We start from the raw sequence: 18,794 nt of genomic DNA on the forward strand, positions 1-18,794 counted from the left end.
TACCTACTGTTACCTACAGCTCTTTGAGTGCTGAAAGGATTGTTTCATAAAAGGCATTTGCGTCCACGCAATTGACATTTTTCAAGACTTGTAATATCAGGACAATGAACATTGCTTGCGAAAAGACCATATCGCGCGCGGGAGAGACATACCGTGCGACTTGTAATCTTGCCCAATGGAAGCAGTGTTTTGCAACATTGTATAACACAGCTACAAATAATGTTGCAAAACACTAATGCTCAAGACACGAGCACACTGCTTTGCCCTCTTGGTATCTTTAATTGAAGAGTAAAACTAGGTAACAAGGCAAATGTAAATTGGAAAGTTGTTTAAAATTGAATGCTCTATCCAAATCATGAAAGTTACATTTTGACGTTACTGTCCCTTTAAGTATCTGACAAGTTAAAGCGAGTAGAAGTAATTTAATTACTTGTTTTTCTAACACACTGAGATATCTCTACATTTGAAAAATTAGTTAATTTATATAAGAAAAATACAAAGTAAAAAGATTGGTATTATTAACTGCAAGTGTATTATTAAGCTGTTAGTTTAAAAACTGTAGCTTGACTTTTTTACCTCAATATCAACCTCTGGCATATTTTTATTGCGCTTCATTGGAGATATTTTTCCTTCTATTTCCCAATAGTATTTCCTGCTGTGCTTATATGAATCTGAAATTGTTCAGTTGTTCCTGGGGCTCTTTGGATTCAAATTACTTGTATACTGTCCATTTCTAAAATAGAGCTCATAAAACTGCCTTGTAAAGCTTCGGGAAATATAATAAAAATGTGCTTTTGTTTTTATATGACAAATATTTCTAATAAACCATAAAAAGGAGCTTTGAAGCCAGAAAAGGGTACTAGAAGCCTTTTATGATAGTTAGTAAATGGTTAGCTTTTTTGCTATAATTTTAGGAAGAATTCTCTATAATTATAATTATTATATTTATTTGTAATACACATGCACATGTAGTAAACAATACACAACCTTGAAATAATTTGTACAGTGATAATTTACTGCACACACAATATACACGCATGTGCTAAGTTTAAAAAAAGACACTACAGTAAACTGCATTGAAATATATATATATTTTTTAACAAAAAAACTGGTACAAGTACTCAAACCCGGAATTCCAAATCCAAACTTATTCTGAAATCCAAACTCTTAAATGAATATTATTATTTTTTAAATGATCAAAAATTACTATTTTTCCCTCCTGTAAGTTACAATCTTCTCTGCCTGTGTCTTAGGTTTAGATTTTGTGTTCTAAAATGCAAATAATAGTTTATATTTATATAAAACAACAAATATTACCTTTCTGATTACAGTAGTGTACTATCTTTCTGAGGCTACTATGTATACAAAAGTATTAAAATGATATAAAAAAAGACCTTTAGGTTTCATGTAAAGGGGTAGATATATGAATGGTCAAGCGGACATGATTCGCTGTAGCGAATCATGTCTTCTCGACCTCGCTAAATGCCGTCATCATTTAACTTTGCCCAAGCATTTCTTGTGAAATGCTTGTGAAATGCCGCCCCCTACTCAATGACACTAGCAGGGGGTGTCAATCATCCAGATCGTATTGTATCGGGATGATTTCAGTCAGGCAACTAAAAAGTGGCGAAGAAGTTAAGGAGCAGTGGTCGTAAGAGCCTGAAACGATAAGCGTAGAATGCAGCAACCGCCGCACAATAAATCTACCCCATAACCTCTATTATGACGTGTAAATATTGCCTAAATGACATGATATTGTTGTTTACACTTGGTCCCTCCCCGCTTCACAGTATCCAATTTTACAGATGCAAATATTCCAAAATCCAAAATATTCTGAAATCCAAACCTTTTCCAGTCTCAAGCAGTTTGGATAAAGGGTTTTCTATCTGTATATATACATTACTAGTTTTAATTTGGCCCTTCTTGCTAATCCTGATTTATCTGGTTTAATATGCCTTCATTTAGTACATAAATCGTCTTTAGCATTCTATTATTAAAGCTTATTAATAAAGGTTATTATTATATTTCAGGATTTCAGGAGTATGTCATTTGAATGTTGGTTGACATGCTGGAAATCCATTCAAGAACACAGATTTTTAAATCTTGAATATATTTTTATCCTAGAAAACCAAGGCTTAAAGTGAAGATAAAGTTTATTAAATTAATAGTAAAAAATAGTAAAAAGGGGGAGGTGGAGAGGGCGCTAAAAAGCTAACACAATACCAATAAATTAAACTAATTAAAGCTGACACACTATATGTTTATTTGTTTTAAAAAATAAAATATCTATACTATAATAGCGTTTGTAACGCGCCCATTGCTGTCGCCAGTTGCGCACGGATCCTCAAAGGAATGTTGCTTCGCGAGGCAGCCAAAAGAATGTTGGCTGCATGTGCAGCCAAAAGAATCCACCTGGATCCACCGAAGGTGGATTCTTTCACTACCCTGCCATTTTCGGAATACACCTGGATGCAGCGCAGGCAAAGCCTTAAAAAAACCACACACGCAACCGCCCGCACAAAATAACGAAAAAACACGTAACCGCCAGCAAGAAGTAAAAAAAAAACACATAATCGCCCGCACAAAATAATAAAAAAATCTAACCGCCCGCACGAAGTATAACAAAAAAATCTAACCTCCCGCATGAAGTATTAAAAAACACCTAAACCGCCAATCCCCACATCACAAAATAATAAAGTATTATTATTATAATATAGGATGAGAGCTACTGAAACCTTATTGGCTGATTTGAGCAGCCAATAGGATTTCAATAGCTCTAATCCTATTGGCTGATTTCAAAATTTCAGCCTATAGGAATGCAAGGTACCCCAAATTTATTGCGGTACCTTCCATTCAATTTTTAGTGTACGCCGGAGATCTGATGAAGAGGAGCCTCCACGCCACTGAGGACTGCTGCTCCGGATCCGTGCATCGGGGAAGACCACTCCGCACCCCTGCTCTGCACCGCCTTCGCTCCGGATGAAGATAGAAGATGTTGGAGCCACCTGGAAGAAGACCTTCACCGCCAGACTTCAGGAGTGGTGAGTACGAATTTGGGGCTTAGTCTTAGACTTTTTTTTTATATTTTGGGTTGGCTTTTTTTAGACTAGGGTTTTTTTTGGGCTGTAAAAGAGCTGATTGCCCTTCTAAGGGTAGTAAAAGAGCAGAATGCCCTTTTAAGGGCAATGCCTATACAATATACATTTTAAAAGAAACAAAAATATTTTTTTTTAATGTTTTTATAATCAGGAAACATGGCAAAGGGTAGGATTACAAGTGGAGCACCAACTGTAGCATGCAAGCAATGTGGAGTATTTCTTGGCTTTTTGCGCGCAACGTTATGAGTAACATGAGTTGAAAATAAATGCATTCAAATGCATTCAATTTCATGTGCATCGGGTTTGCTCTACTTCAGAGCTCTGGTTAACTGTTAGTGAGGCAACAAAGTGGCACAAAAAGTTTGAAGATTAAAATCCGCCAATAGAAATGCAAGGGTACCCCTATATAAAAGGGATACCTTGCATTCACTATACAGTGTGCTGCTGAAGACCGCATATATAGGACCTCCATGTTAAAGATCGGAAAAGGACCACTGACGAGCTCGCCTCCAACACCAAGATGAAGATAGAAGATGGACCACCACCGGGATGAAGATAGAAGATGGATCACAATGAAGATGGATGAAGATGGAGCACCGCCGGGATGAAGATGGAGCGCCGCCCATTATCATTTGTGAGTACCAACTTTGGGGTTAGAGTTAGTTTGTTTGGGGTTTTTTTTGGGTGGGTTTTCTTTTAGATTAGTGTTTATTGTTTTTGTTTTTGGGCAGCAAAAGAGCTGAATGTCCTTTTAAGGGCAATGCCCAACTAAATAAATGCCCAACTAAATGCCAGTTTCAGGGCAATGGGTAGTTTAGGATTTTTTTAGTTAAGGTTTTTTGGGTTTTTTTTGGGTTGGGGGTTGTAATGTTAGGGGTTAGTGTTTTTTTTGCATAAAAAAAGTTGATCGTTTTAAGGCAATGCTCTACAAAATGCCATTTTAAGGGCAATTTGTAGTTTATTTTTAGAATAGGATTTTTTATTTTGGGGTGTTGTTTTTTTGAGGGGTATTAGAATAGGATTACTTTTTTTTAGTAATTTTGTTTGTTATTTTTTGTAAGTGTAGGTTTTTCTTTATTTTTTGTAATGATAGTTTTTTTTGTAAATGGTAGCTTTTTTATTTTTTGTAATGTAATTTTTTTGTAAAGGTAGTTATTTGTGTGTAATTTTAGGGGTTTTTTTAAGGTAAAATAGGGTTTTTATTTAATTTTACAGGTAATTTATTTTATTTTAAGGTTGTTAGGATTTATTTTACTATATTTATGGGTATTTTAATTTGGGTTACGTTAGGGGGTGTTAGGTTAGGGGGTGTAGATGTTAGTTTATTACTTTGCATTGTGGGGTGGCAGTTTAGGGATTAATAGTGTATTTAGATATTTTGTGTTGTCGGGGGATGGCGGTTTAGGGGGTTAATAGTTTATTTAGGTACTTTGTGTTGTGGGTGGATGGCTGTTTAGGGGTTAATAGTTTATTTAGGTACTTTGCGTTGTGGGTAAATAGAGGTTTAGGGGTTAAAAGTTTATTTAGGTACTTTGCATTGTGGGGGATGGCAGTTTAGGGGTTAACAGTTTATTTAGGCAAATTGCAATGCGGGGAATGGCAGGTTTAGGGGTTAATAGTTTATTTATTGTTGTAAGTGTACTTTGTAATGTATTTTTGTTGTGTTTTGTGCAATTTTTTATTTTTGGAACCCAGTTTACAACAGCTCTTGGATTACAATAAGGATTGATGTGTAAAAGGCAATTGTGCTAATGCAGTTCTGTAAATATCAGTAGAGGAATTGTTCCTCTACTGTAGAGGAATAAGGTGTGATAGATATGTTTATAATTAACGTTTCTCATATTTACTATGCTGTATGTGGCTCAAGAGTTTCGGGTTCAGCCTGAACTAAAATTGGCATCCCTAATTGCAGCTCAAACCTGCCACTCACTGCGCCAGCAGCACTGATTACTCGACTCAGGTCTGAAGCCCCAGGATAAACTTCACCCAGTCTGCAGTTAAGGGTCTGTGGCTCTTGGGAACTGCCTCTTTCTCTCTGCCCCACTCTCTAGACCATGTCCCTATCATTCCCTCCCTCTCACACCCTGAGGATAAGAGCCCCTCAGCGCTGTGGTACTTTGTTACTCCATGTTAATGGATCTATAGAACTATTCATACTTTAGAAGGCTGCAAATTACGTAAAAACAAAACAACACTTTTTTTTGCACATTAATTCATGTTCCAATTTTGTAAGCTTACATGTTGAACTGCAGCAGGTATAAATTTGTTGTGTTTAAATATTAAATTCAATTCAAAAAGGATATGTTTTTTTAAAATGTGTCTGTGTGTGACCACGTGTATGTGTGTCCCTATGTGTGTGTGTGTGTATGTCCCTGTGTATGTGTGTCCCTGTCTGTGCGTGTGTCCCTGTGTTTGTACGTCTCTGTGTTTGACTGTGTTCCTCTGTGTTTGTCTGTGTAGCTCTCTGTGTATCATCTTATAGTTTATCTAAAATTTCAGCACTCCGGCTTTGATACTAGCCAGTGCCTTCCCAGCCACTAACCTCACCACATGTCACTGCTCCCAATGTAGTAAGTTTAACAAGCCCCAAGAAATAAGGGAAGCCCTAAAGCACCCCCTAGCAGCTCCTATATGGGTATTCACCCCTTCCTGGAACTGGCAGTCACTAAAAATCAGGTTATAATCTGTTACAGTTCAGGCCCCAAATGATGCAGTTGAAATCTAGTCACAGAGGCTCTAGATAGCTGAAAAAAATATCTTGGAACAAAAGGGGGCGGGCCTACCACCAGGAATAAAGCCAGTGTCTTGGCAAAAATAAAAAAAAATACTTTTGAATGTTTAAAAGTAATATAAAGCATTTCAAGCATAATAATTATATAAACCCTAATAAACATGTTCCACAGCCTAGACCCTGCAATAAACAACAGCATCATGCATTAAGCTATTGCCAGTTCTCTTAAAGATCCATACACATAATTTTGTAGAGTGCTCAATAAATTAGCCCAAAAGCTGCCAGAGGGTTAAAAAGGTCAGAGGCTTCCCTAACAGTGTTCCCAATGCTAGTAGAACTATTAGGGACATGATATAAGGGGAAAAAAATTGTCATGAGGGGTGCAGGTTAAGTTCCCTGGCTATGCTGTACCTGTGTCAGAATACCTACAAATAGCCTCTGGGCTATGTCTGTGCTGTGTAAATGCACTTACCTTATGCAGCACCTCTCCACTGGCTTACCAGGCATCTATGTCAATTCATTTGCAAGAGTATCCAATAGAGAGCCGATCCAGTGCAGGTATCAAGAACCACAGAGGATTGGAGTAGGAAATACTGGAGTCCCACAGGGGGAGGCTAGGGATGATTCCCTGCAATGCCTGAGGCTAGTCATGACTGAAGTCCCATTAGGGTAATGCTGTGAACGTAACAGGGTATTCATGTGTCCCTGTATCATTCAGCTGCAGTGAAGAGTCTTTTTTGCCTTCTTTGTAAATTATACTCCTGAGGGTCTCACCTATGTCTGAGCTCCCAATTTGTAATCCATACCTAGCTGGAACAACCTCTATTCTCAAACACCTCCTACGAAGCCAAGAACAAAACTAGAGAGAGATGGGAGGTGAGAGGGTTTATAAAGCTCTTGGATGGGTTCTTGACCTCCTCCTAGTGACGGGATATACAGTATATCCCATATGTTATGGAGGACTGTGGACCATCATCATTTTATGAAATAAATATATATTTCATTATATATCTAAAAATGTTCATGTAAAATACATATCTATACCTTTATATCTATATTAATAATTCATGACGGGTTTAGCGCACTGGAATAAACGTGATCAGGTTAGCGTGCAAGTATGTGTGTTAGTTTTTTTTTTTTTTTTGTAGTTTTCACACTCCATTGCAGTCTATGGGAGAATATGTTAACAATGTTCCACCCATAATCTATCCCAGAGTAGGAAAAAATCAGTAAGAGCTATGCTTATAAGCCAGTGAACGATCAGTCCTTAAGACGCAGTGGCACCCAGACTTGCACTAACTCTTTAAAATAAACAGATTTAATAATCTTTTGCATTAAAAATATTTAACAGGTTCAAATAGTGCTTTTTCAAATGCATGATTTTTTTTAGAGCTCAGTGTCCCTTTAGAGGTTTTTTTAACACTTTAAAATTTTAAAATAAGGGGGGCGGAGCTTGCTACAAAATGGAGAGGACACACTTTTCCTAAGCACCGTGGACACACACTAATACTTTCTACTAAACTTAATATTCATCTGGTCAAGCTTGCATCTAAAGATCTCTATACATCCCTCGCCGTACCAGGAGTTTGGAAGCTCATTATTTTCTGCTGAATCCAGCTCAATATACTATAAGAGCTTTCTCCATCCAGACTACCCACATGGCGCATCACGACTCGACCTAGACACGCAAGAGGCCTTTACCCTACCCGGATATTTCTCGGCACTAGCTAGAAGCCCACGCATATAATAAGGTGCCGGTTCTTGTTATTCCCACTCACAGAAGCTACCTGACTTGCCATCCGGAGCGAGCAAATATAAAAACAGCGCAGATCATGGAGGAGGAACCGGCAACAGCTATATATGAGCTCCTTATGGACTTATGAAACAAAAAAAGAAAGGGCGCCTCCTAGTGTAGCCAGTATATATAAGGATAAATAGAATGAGATATAGATTTTGTACTCACATGTAGTGAAGGCAAAGATAATGCCTAGATAAGCAGTCTGGAAACTTATCAGTGTCCCAGTTGACTGTGCATTAGAATGCTAGGGCAGCTCCTCTTAGTAGATTTCCAAAATCATCTGAAAAGTAAGAAGATATACAGAGGGCGACTCCTAGTGTGGAATTAGTAAGCAGAGTGTGAACCCACCAGCTTTACCCTTCAGAGATATACTCACAAAGTATAGAGCACACTGTAGTGCTAATGAAGCAAGCTGGGTATATTAAAAGTGGCCCAGCGCACATACCACTCCGGTGAAAGATGGTCCAATGTATTCAGAAGGTTCAGATAAAAAATTCAGGAGACTCCAGATATATATAAAAAACACTTTATATAAAAATATAACAGTGTACAATAAAAATCAGTAGAATTCGCTACGCGTTTCTCAGAGCTACCACTCTGTTTCCTCAGGCAAGTTATACTGATCTAAAACTGAAGTCTCCTATTTATACATCCTCAAATAAATTAAAACATTGGTCACACCCAATTTACCAATTACTTATGCAAATGTTGCTATGGTGACCTTCACAATACAAACTGACTTTTCTTGATACCAGTATGTGAATATATAACTCATTGTATGCATAGATCTACTTTAACATATACAGCTAGTATCAAAACAAGTATATAGCAGATATTACAATATATCTCATAAACATTTCGGAAGAAAACATATATAGTATGCACAATAGTGTTTCAGCAAAAAAACAAATACAGCACTCATATAGTTGGTTCATTAAATTTTCAGCAATCTCTCTTTATGAAAGTGAATGCACTATTTATTTCTATTTTATATGGTTAATAACTTCTTTATTTCCTGAGGATTTCTTTCCTCCCCTTTGTTCATAGTAGAAAGTCTAATTTATTTATTAATTAAAAGCATTAGCTAGTTTGTTTATATCATATATAAAGCTGTCAGCTTGTGGGTGTGTGTCATTAGCCTATCTCACACTTCCATATGTGTGGGTAATGGCTAGTGGGCGTGTATCATTTATCGCCGGTCTTTAAATACAATTCCTCAACTTTCTTCCTAATATATTCTTACCCCTTTTGACATGATCTCCTACAATAAACTGTTTAAATGTTATCTGAATTGTTGTATTGTGCATATCATAAGCTGATTTTATGAAGGGCTATGTCTATTTGTTTAAAGCTCCCTCTCTGATTTCACAATGTCCAATGTGTAGGTGATAATCCGTGGGCGTGTAGCATAAACCAATCACGCGTCACTATGTGTGTGAATCCCAGCTTATAGGCGTGTGTTTTCTATCGTTAAAAAAAAAAAATAAATAAATCAACTATTGTCTATTTATTTTTTTGGGATATGAACTGCTTTGCTATTATGATATATTTATATATAACCCTATGGCTATTTTCGAGATAGCATCAGCCAATTTGTGTAGCCCTTTGGTATTACTGCTCTGTGAAAGCATATCCTATCCTCACAGTATTCGTCAATTTTTACTGAATCATAACATTCAAAATAATGCCAGTCTCGTAATCATTGCGCTTCAATCGAATAGATGCATATACTCATATATTTTTATATATTGGTAACCTGTATAATGTATATAAATAAAACTATATATATATAAAAAAATATGAATTATAGTCTTCCATTTTTTGTGTGTGCTTTCTGTGCCCTAGTGAATAAATTAATAAATTGTTCTATATGAAAAGACATGTGAAAAAACATATAGAGGAAAATTATGGTTACTATATGCTATAAATAGTGATAATTAGTGAATTCTATGTGTGACTAGTGTTAAGTACTCTAACTATATCTTATTTTATGTAAATAAATATATATAAATAGATGTGCTATTATAAAAACCTATGTGACTAGAGTAATAATATATAAATAATATAACTATAATAATATTATGTGTATGACCATGAATATATCAATTCCTATGTGACTCATATGATTAAATGTGTATAGTGTGACAATGTTAAGTGTTTATAATTAATATAATAAATACTCTATGTGTATGAATATAGACAAATTGTATGTTTATAGTATTCTAAATATACATATCTCCATTAATGTGATTAAATGTGTTTTATAGTGATATGATGCTTGAATGATTGTAAGATGGATAGTAAATACTGAATATATTTTCAAGATGAAACATTACTGGTATATTAAGATATTTACTGGGTGGTGACCTCAGGTGATCTATACTTACATTCCTTCTAAATAATATATATCAATATCAATGAGGATATGATCCATTATATACACATTAATATTAAGTGCACTACTAATGTGAGAGAACAGATATGAAGCTTGTATAACAGAACCCTTAAATTAAAAGATAGAATGAACTGAATGTTTGTACTGGATTGATCTAAAAGGCTGCTGTATCAATTACTTCATTGAGGCCTTCTGGATGTAAAGATGAAAATCTATAGATCCAGAAGGTCTCCCTTTGACGAAGTTTAATCATTCTATTTTGGGAATTACTAGCAGTCACTACCTCGAGTGGGGTTATCTTCATAAGGCATTTGTTAGTGCCATGTGATGCTGTATGATGTCTAGAAGTACTGTATTTATCTAATCCTTTCACAATGCATCTGAGATGTTCAGACCATCTCTGTCTTATCATCCTGCAGGTGCGGCCTATATAATGTAGGCCACAGATGCAGGTGATACAATAGACCACATAAGTAGAACTGCATGTTATTTTTTGTGTTAATGTAAAAGTTTCCCCTGTGTTATTTACTTTGATACTCTTTTGTCCATTGATGGTATATTTACACATACTGCATCTATTTTTGTGACATCTGAAAAAGCCTATTTTTGCACCTTGAGTGCTATCTTGTATGTTTCCTCTATTGAATGGTGCATTTGTTTCCCTTTTGCACATCACTATCTTACTAGGTGCAAGTTTTTCCTTTATTGTTGGGGCTCTCCTAAAAGTGCATATTGGTTTCTCCCCTAAAATGGATCGCAGAACAGGGTCTTTCTTTAATAGTGTCCAATGTTTAGATAAGATCTTTCTAATCTCCCTATGGTTGTCGTTATATCTCGTAATGAATGTTGATTCATATCCTGAATCAAATGTAGATTCTTTCTTCTTTTTACTAGTGAATAATTCATGCCTATTTTGGGCACGTGCCCTATGGTAACTATGTTCAATGAGAGATGCAGGGTAATGTTTTTCTTTAAAACGATCTATGAGGGTCTGGCTTTGGATATCAAATGTATTGATATCTGTACAATTTCTTCGAATTCTTCGAAACTGACTGTATGGTATGTTTATTTTCCAACTGGAGTAATGGTTACTGTGATAGTCTAGTAAATTGTTGCTATCGACTGTTTTGAAAAAAGTGCATGATTCCACCTTATCATCTATGCCCCACATTAGGGAAACATCCAAAAAATCAATTTTATCTATTTGTACGTTCCATGTGAACTTAATCCCCATATTATTCATATTTAATTCATTCTGAAAGGCTGTCAGAGAATCCAATGGACCCTTCCATAAAAAAAGCAGATCATCTATATAACGGCCATAGAAGACCAGATTTTGCTCCCAGTTAGAATCATAGATGTAAATTGATTCAAAATAACCCATGAATAGGTTTGCGAAACTGGGAGCAAATCTGGTCCCCATGGCCGTCCCTTTAATTTGTATATAAAAGTTATCTAAAAACTGAAAATAATTATGGGTCAAAATAAAATTGATGAGTTCTAATATGTAATTTTTTTGAAGGTCCGACATATATATGTCTTCACTTAGAAAATAATCTATTGATTTTAACCCTATGTTATGTGCAATATTTGAATAAAGCGAAGTGACATCACAAGAGACCCAATACAAATTTTCTTCTTTTTTGATGTTAGAAAGTTTGATTAATAGATCAGTAGTGTCTCTAATGTAGGACCTCAGTTGTGATACATATTTTTGAAGATAAAAATCAATATAAGAAGATAGATTGTCAGTGATACTATTCATTCCTGCAATGATAGGCCTACCGGGTGGGTTATTTAGTTGTTTATGTATTTTGGGTAGGTGATAATAATAAGGTATGTTCGGACTTTTGGGAATCAAATATGTTTTTTCTTTTTTATTCAAAATGCCATTTGTATGTCCAAAATTAATCAATGTTATTAACTCTTTTGAAAAGTTGTCTGTGGGATCTTTTTCTAATTTATTATAATATTCTTTGTCAAGAACTATTCTGTATGCTTCATTGATATAATCCAGGTAGTTTTGGATCACTATCCCCCCGCCTTTGTCCGCCTGGCGGATGACTATGTTCTTATCTCTAGTAAGTTCCAAAAGGGCTTTCTTTTCATTGGGCCAAATATTACTATGATTGCTGTTGCGGATGGGAAGTTTTTCCAAATCTTCTAACACTAGACTTTGAAAAATATCAAGATATGCTGTATCCTCTCCTTTTGGATTGAATGAAGATGGTGGTGCAAAATTTGTGTGAATCACTCCCTCAAAAAGTTGTTCTGATAGATCTTCAGGATCAACATATATTACTGTAGTATTCCTACATGTTGGCATGTTATCTGTGAGAATGGGGATACCTATATTTCTATTTGTTTGAAGTGATTTTTTTGCAAAATATCGTTGTAATGATAACTTTCTCGTGAATTTATTTAAATCCACATATATTTCAAACATCCTATGTGGATTTGAGGGGCAAAAACTTAAACCCTTACCCAAAATTCTTATTTGGTCATTAGTGAGAATTTTGTCGGATAGATTGAAAATACCTTTACTTAATTGCTGTAACTTTTCTTCCTGGGAGGCAATTCCCCTTCCCCTCCGTCCCCGTTTGTGTGTGTTCTTTTGGTTTTTCCTGGTTGTTGATAAGGTGTATTTTGCCCTTCCCTTCTCCATAGAGGTGCTAGGGGAATACGTTCCTCTAAAAAAGGAGGGGGATTCTGTGGTAATGGTGAATTGTGTGTCTGTAAATTATCCCTATTGTTAATGTGTTGATCTTCATATGTCCTATTATTGTTATTGGCGTTTACTCCATGGGTCCTTGGTGTTTCTGCTACATAATCCCTAGCTTGGTGTGTTCTATTATGATGTTGATTATCTCTATAATCCGATGAATGATTATCTCTATATTGATTATAAGTGGGTTTATATGTAGAATAGTGATGTGGCTGCTCTCTATAATGAGAGCTAGTGTTCTGTCTATTTTTATCTTGTTGGTCTCTTTGGTCTCTTTGATTGAAGTGTTGTCTATCATATTGTGTGTAATTTTGATCATTAAGTGGTGTGAACCTATTTGAAATGGGTATCTGATAAGGTTGTTGTTCTCTATGTTCTCTAAAATCTGTGTATGCCGTGTTAGTTTTATTATTTTTTTGTTGTTGAGACTGGGTATTAGAATAATGTCTATTTCCCATGTATTGGGGTCTATTAGAATAGTTTTGGTTTCTAAATCTATTTCTATTGTGATGTGTCACTTTAGTCCAAGTAGATTCATCTGGTTCTTTGTTCTCCTTCTTATTATAGGTATAAACTGTTCCCTTTGTATAATCCTCATCATCCCTTTCTTTTTTCTTATTTTTTTTAAAAATAATTTCATCTTGATATTCATCAGTAGCTTTGATAGTTCTCTCATTGAGTGCTGAATACTCAGAATGATCTTTAAATTGTTCAAGTGATTTTTGGATATTTTCAATTTTTGAGGCTATTTCCTCTGCTAATTTTTCTCTATGGGAAATCAAAATGTCTATTAGATTAAAGGAACAGCTGTCCAGAGCTGAATACCATTTGTTAAGTAATGTGTCATCTTCTTTAAATGAACAACTTTTCAGTAGTCTTAAACCTCTTGGTATTTGTTTTTTGTCTCTATAATATTTCAATGAGTCCAGGTCCCACCAATGTCTATGTTCAGTCTTGATTAATTCTTCCAACTGAGAAAATAATTGTTTAATAGACATTGCACCAGTGTGATCTGTACTCATAGAATTGACATTTGGTTGATATATAGATCTCTTGTTGGCCCTTTCTTTTAGAGATAACATATTCTTATCTATCTATATATATAACAAAAATATACAGTGACCTCTTAGATAGATGATCTCTTAGAAAAAAGAACAGATAGTAAAATACTAAACCCAATACATAAATATTACTTAAATATGTATATGGTACCTGTAACTGGTATTATAAACAGATATAAATATAGATCAGCAGTGACCTCTAGATAAATAAACCAATATTCAATGCCAATGCATGAATACAGCTAAAATAAATATATGATACCTGTGGCTTGTATTATAAATGCAGCATTAGCCAAGACAAAGAACAAAAGAAAGTCCAAAAGAAAGTCCAAAGATGATAGTAAATCCGTTTGTGTGTTGATGATCCAATGATTTATTGCAAAGTTGTTGAGCAGCTCCTTTCAAATGAAATCCTCTACCAGAATTCACTAGACAAATGAAACAAAAAAAGAAAGGGCGCCTCCTAGTGTAGCCAGTATATATAAGGATAAATAGAATGAGATATAGATTTTGTACTCACATGTAGTGAAGGCAAAGATAATGCCTAGATAAGCAGTCTGGAAACTTATCAGTGTCCCAGTTGACTGTGCATTAGAATGCTAGGGCAGCTCCTCTTAGTAGATTTCCAAAATCATCTGAAAAGTAAGAAGATATACAGAGGGCGACTCCTAGTGTGGAATTAGTAAGCAGAGTGTGAACCCACCTGCTTTACCCTTCAGAGATATACTCACAAAGTATAGAGCACACTGTAGTGCTAATGAAGCAAGCTGGGTATATTAAAAGTGGCCCAGCGCACATACCACTCCGGTGAAAGATGGTCCAATGTATTCAGAAGGTTCAGATAAAAAATTCAGGAGACTCCAGATATATATAAAAAACACTTTATATAAAAATATAACAGTGTACAATAAAAATCAGTAGAATTCGCTACGCGTTTCTCAGAGCTACCACTCTGTTTCCTCAGGCAAGTTATACTGATCTAAAACTGAAGTCTCCTATTTATACATCCTCAAATAAATTAAAACATTGGTCACACCCAATTTACCAATTACTTATGCAAATGTTGCTATGGTGACCTTCACAATACAAACTGACTTTTCTTGATACCAGTATGTGAATATATAACTCATTGTATGCATAGATCTACTTTAACATATACAGCTAGTATCAAAACAAGTATATAGCAGATATTACAATATATCTCATAAACATTTCGGAAGAAAACATATATAGTATGCACAATAGTGTTTCAGCAAAAAAACAAATACAGCACTCATATAGTTGGTTCATTAAATTTTCAGCAATCTCTCTTTATGAAAGTGAATGCACTATTTATTTCTATTTTATATGGTTAATAACTTCTTTATTTCCTGAGGATTTCTTTCCTCCCCTTTGTTCATAGTAGAAAGTCTAATTTATTTATTAATTAAAAGCATTAGCTAGTTTGTTTATATCATATATAAAGCTGTCAGCTTGTGGGTGTGTGTCATTAGCCTATCTCACACTTCCATATGTGTGGGTAATGGCTAGTGGGCGTGTATCATTTATCGCCGGTCTTTAAATACAATTCCTCAACTTTCTTCCTAATATATTCTTACCCCTTTTGACATGATCTCCTACAATAAACTGTTTAAATGTTATCTGAATTGTTGTATTGTGCATATCATAAGCTGATTTTATGAAGGGCTATGTCTATTTGTTTAAAGCTCCCTCTCTGATTTCACAATGTCCAATGTGTAGGTGATAATCCGTGGGCGTGTAGCATAAACCAATCACGCGTCACTATGTGTGTGAATCCCAGCTTATAGGCGTGTGTTTTCTATCGTTAAAAAAAAAAAAAAAAAAATAAATCAACTATTGTCTATTTATTTTTTTGGGATATGAACTGCTTTGCTATTATGATATATTTATATATAACCCTATGGCTATGTTCGAGATAGCATCAGCCAATTTGTGTAGCCCTTTGGTATTACTGCTCTGTGAAAGCATATCCTATCCTCACAGTATTCGTCAATTTTTACTGAATCATAACATTCAAAATAATGCCAGTCTCGTAATCATTGCGCTTCAATCGAATAGATGCATATACTCATATATTTTTATATATTGGTAACCTGTATAATGTATATAAATAAAACTATATATATATAAAAAAATATGAATTATAGTCTTCCATTTTTTGTGTGTGCTTTCTGTGCCCTAGTGAATAAATTAATAAATTGTTCTATATGAAAAGACATGTGAAAAAACATATAGAGGAAAATTATGGTTACTATATGCTATAAATAGTGATAATTAGTGAATTCTATGTGTGACTAGTGTTAAGTACTCTAACTATATCTTATTTTATGTAAATAAATATATATAAATAGATGTGCTATTATAAAAACCTATGTGACTAGAGTAATAATATATAAATAATATAACTATAATAATATTATGTGTATGACCATGAATATATCAATTCCTATGTGACTCATATGATTAAATGTGTATAGTGTGACAATGTTAAGTGTTTATAATTAATATAATAAATACTCTATGTGTATGAATATAGACAAATTGTATGTTTATAGTATTCTAAATATACATATCTCCATTAATGTGATTAAATGTGTTTTATAGTGATATGATGCTTGAATGATTGTAAGATGGATAGTAAATACTGAATATATTTTCAAGATGAAACATTACTGGTATATTAAGATATTTACTGGGTGGTGACCTCAGGTGATCTATACTTACATTCCTTCTAAATAATATATATCAATATCAATGAGGATATGATCCATTATATACACATTAATATTAAGTGCACTACTAATGTGAGAGAACAGATATGAAGCTTGTATAACAGAACCCTTAAATTAAAAGATAGAATGAACTGTCACAAAAATAGATGCAGTATGTGTAAATATACCATCAATGGACAAAAGAGTATCAAAGTAAATAACACAGGGGAAACTTTTACATTAACACAAAAAATAACATGCAGTTCTACTTATGTGGTCTATTGTATCACCTGCATCTGTGGCCTACATTATATAGGCCGCACCTGCAGGATGATAAGACAGAGATGGTCTGAACATCTCAGATGCATTGTGAAAGGATTAGATAAATACAGTACTTCTAGACATCATACAGCATCACATGGCACTAACAAATGCCTTATGAAGATAACCCCACTCGAGGTAGTGACTGCTAGTAATTCCCAAAATAGAATGATTAAACTTCGTCAAAGGGAGACCTTCTGGATCTATAGATTTTCATCTTTACATCCAGAAGGCCTCAATGAAGTAATTGATACAGCAGCCTTTTAGATCAATCCAGTACAAACATTCAGTTCATTCTATCTTTTAATTTAAGGGTTCTGTTATACAAGCTTCATATCTGTTCTCTCACATTAGTAGTGCACTTAATATTAATGTGTATATAATGGATCATATCCTCATTGATATTAATATATATTATTTAGAAGGAATGTGAGTATAGATCACCTGAGGTCACCACCCAGTAAATATCTTAATATACCAGTAATGTTTCATCTTGAAAATATATTCAGTATTTACTATCCATCTTACAATCATTCAAGCATCATATCACTATAAAACACATTTAATCACATTAATGGAGATATGTATATTTAGAATACTATAAACATACAATTTGTCTATATTCATACACATAGAGTATTTATTATATTAATTATAAACACTTAACATTGTCACACTATACACATTTAATCATATGAGTCACATAGGAATTGATATATTCATGGTCATACACATAATATTATTATAGTTATATTATTTATATATTATTACTCTAGTCACATAGGTTTTTATAATAGCACATCTATTTATATATATTTATTTACATAAAATAAGATATAGTTAGAGTACTTAACACTAGTCACACATAGAATTCACTAATTATCACTATTTATAGCATATAGTAACCATAATTTTCCTCTATATGTTTTTTCACATGTCTTTTCATATAGAACAATTTATTAATTTATTCACTAGGGCACAGAAAGCACACACAAAAAATGGAAGACTATAATTCATATTTTTTTATATATATATAGTTTTATTTATATACATTATACAGGTTACCAATATATAAAAATATATGAGTATATGCATCTATTCGATTGAAGCGCAATGATTACGAGACTGGCATTATTTTGAATGTTATGATTCAGTAAAAATTGACGAATACTGTGAGGATAGGATATGCTTTCACAGAGCAGTAATACCAAAGGGCTACACAAATTGGCTGATGCTATCTCGAACATAGCCATAGGGTTATATATAAATATATCATAATAGCAAAGCAGTTCATATCCCAAAAAAATAAATAGACAATAGTTGATTTATTTATTTTTTTTTTTAACGATAGAAAACACACGCCTATAAGCTGGGATTCACACACATAGTGACGCGTGATTGGTTTATGCTACACGCCCACGGATTATCACCTACACATTGGACATTGTGAAATCAGAGAGGGAGCTTTAAACAAATAGACATAGCCCTTCATAAAATCAGCTTATGATATGCACAATACAACAATTCAGATAACATTTAAACAGTTTATTGTAGGAGATCATGTCAAAAGGGGTAAGAATATATTAGGAAGAAAGTTGAGGAATTGTATTTAAAGACCGGCGATAAATGATACACGCCCACTAGCCATTACCCACACATATGGAAGTGTGAGATAGGCTAATGACACACACCCACAAGCTGACAGCTTTATATATGATATAAACAAACTAGCTAATGCTTTTAATTAATAAATAAATTAGACTTTCTACTATGAACAAAGGGGAGGAAAGAAATCCTCAGGAAATAAAGAAGTTATTAACCATATAAAATAGAAATAAATAGTGCATTCACTTTCATAAAGAGAGATTGCTGAAAATTTAATGAACCAACTATATGAGTGCTGTATTTGTTTTTTTGCTGAAACACTATTGTG

The sequence above is a fragment of the Bombina bombina genome, chromosome 4 (genome assembly GCF_027579735.1).
Source record: "Bombina bombina isolate aBomBom1 chromosome 4, aBomBom1.pri, whole genome shotgun sequence".
Taxonomy (NCBI): domain Eukaryota; kingdom Metazoa; phylum Chordata; class Amphibia; order Anura; family Bombinatoridae; genus Bombina; species Bombina bombina.